General features: G+C 61.2%; 1 pseudogene; it reads left to right on the top strand.

The window, feature by feature from the left end:
• The window catches only part of LOC126197828 (large subunit ribosomal RNA), a 7,920-nt pseudogene that overhangs the window by 1,336 nt on the left and 4,084 nt on the right, over positions 1 to 2,500 (top strand).

Raw genomic sequence — 2,500 nt, 5'->3', positions numbered from 1 at the left:
GCCTTGGGGCCGAAACGACCTCAACCTATTCTCAAACTTTAAATGGGTGAGATCTCCGGCTTGCTTGATATGCTGAAGCCGCGAGCAAACGACTCGGATCGGAGTGCCAAGTGGGCCACTTTTGGTAAGCAGAACTGGCGCTGTGGGATGAACCAAACGCCGAGTTAAGGCGCCCGAATCGACGCTCATGGGAAACCATGAAAGGCGTTGGTTGCTTAAGACAGCAGGACGGTGGCCATGGAAGTCGGAATCCGCTAAGGAGTGTGTAACAACTCACCTGCCGAAGCAACTAGCCCTGAAAATGGATGGCGCTGAAGCGTCGTGCCTATACTCGGCCGTCAGTCGGGCAGTCACGGCCGGTCCTTGCGGCCGGCCGCGAAGCCCTGACGAGTAGGAGGGTCGCGGCGGTGGGCGCAGAAGGGTCTGGGCGTGAGCCTGCCTGGAGCCGCCGTCGGTGCAGATCTTGGTGGTAGTAGCAAATACTCCAGCGAGGCCCTGGAGGGCTGACGCGGAGAAGGGTTTCGTGTGAACAGCCGTTGCACACGAGTCAGTCGATCCTAAGCCCTAGGAGAAATCCGATGTTGATGGGGGCCGTCATAGCATGATGCACTTTGTGCTGGCCCCCGTTGGGCGAAAGGGAATCCGGTTCCTATTCCGGAACCCGGCAGCGGAACCGATACAAGTCGGGCCCTCTTTTAGAGATGCTCGTCGGGGTAACCCAAAAGGACCCGGAGACGCCGTCGGGAGATCGGGGAAGAGTTTTCTTTTCTGCATGAGCGTTCGAGTTCCCTGGAATCCTCTAGCAGGGAGATAGGGTTTGGAACGCGAAGAGCACCGCAGTTGCGGCGGTGTCCCGATCTTCCCCTCGGACCTTGAAAATCCGGGAGAGGGCCACGTGGAGGTGTCGCGCCGGTTCGTACCCATATCCGCAGCAGGTCTCCAAGGTGAAGAGCCTCTAGTCGATAGAATAATGTAGGTAAGGGAAGTCGGCAAATTGGATCCGTAACTTCGGGATAAGGATTGGCTCTGAGGATCGGGGCGTGTCGGGCTTGGTCGGGAAGTGGGTCAGCGCTAACGTGCCGGGCCTGGGCGAGGTGAGTGCCGTAGGGGTGCCGGTAAGTGCGGGCGTTTAGCGCGGGTGTGGTCTGCTCTCGCCGTTGGTCGGCCTCGTGCTGGCCCGCGGTGCAGGATGCGCGCGCCTGTGCGGCGTTCGCGCCCCGGTGCTTCAACCTGCGTGCAGGATCCGAGCTCGGTCCCGTGCCTTGGCCTCCCACGGATCTTCCTTGCTGCGAGGCCGCGTCCGCCTTAGCGTGCTCCTCCGGGGGCGCGCGGGTGCGCGGATTCTCTTCGGCCGCCATTCAACGATCAACTCAGAACTGGCACGGACTGGGGGAATCCGACTGTCTAATTAAAACAAAGCATTGCGATGGCCCTAGCGGGTGTTGACGCAATGTGATTTCTGCCCAGTGCTCTGAATGTCAACGTGAAGAAATTCAAGCAAGCGCGGGTAAACGGCGGGAGTAACTATGACTCTCTTAAGGTGGCCAAGTGGCGGCGGTGTGGCTGCATCCGGACTCGGCTTTTCGAAGCGCGGTCTTGATGTAGTCGTGCTGCTGCTGCGAGGTGCCTTCCTTGGGTTGTAGTTACAGGGAGAGTGATGCGCAATACATGGGCCTAGCCCTCATAGCCTCTCCTCTCCTGCGGTCTTCTCCCCTTCACGTGGGCCCGCTGATTTCGCAGAGTAGAAGACCGCACCAGGGGCTTGGGGGGGTTACCAGCCCCCCCTCGCATTATACCTATTAGTTGGGGGCAGCACACAAGAAAACACGAGTGGTGGCCCTTCCGCTGAAGGCGCCACCCCAGCTTCCCCAGCACCTAGCCGGCCTACCGGCCGTGCCGTAGATTCTGTAACTGTTGCAGCCTATACCTGCAGTGAGTGTCACCGCAGCTTCACGACCAAAAACGGTCTCGGGGTCCATCGCCGCCGCCAACATCTAGCGGCCGCCAACGCGGAGATCGTCACGGAGAGGCATCGCGCGAGGTGGACGGAGGAAGAAGTCCTATCGCTCGCCAAGGCGGAGGCCGAACTGTTCCTCGAGAGGGACGCACGGTTCTTCTTTGTCAACCAGGAGCTAACTAGCATGTTCCCCGACCGAACGCTTGAAGCAATCAAGTGCCAACGGCGGAAAGCTGCCCACAAGCAGCTTGTCCGCCAATTCATGGATGCACTTGAGCTCGGTCGGGGGGAAGAGCCGGCGTCCCGCAGGGGTGCGGCGACTCCGCCGCCCGATGCGGGCGATGCCGCTGCGCCGTCCGACGACGCAGCCGAGGACTTCGCGGCCGACACCACCGGGCCGCCGCCGGAAGGGCCGACTGACGCCGCCATCTGGGAGCATCTGGCGGGACTACCTGCTTCCGCCCAGCGTTTCTCTGCTCTGGATCGAGTCATTGGTCTGGGGCGGGGCACGCCGCCCGATGTCATCCTGGGCATGCTCCCGGA

The sequence above is a fragment of the Schistocerca nitens genome, chromosome 7 (assembly GCF_023898315.1).
Source record: "Schistocerca nitens isolate TAMUIC-IGC-003100 chromosome 7, iqSchNite1.1, whole genome shotgun sequence".
Classification (NCBI taxonomy): domain Eukaryota; kingdom Metazoa; phylum Arthropoda; class Insecta; order Orthoptera; family Acrididae; genus Schistocerca; species Schistocerca nitens.
The sequence above is the reverse complement of the archived record's forward strand: the minus strand, read 5'-3'. Positions and strand labels throughout refer to the sequence as shown.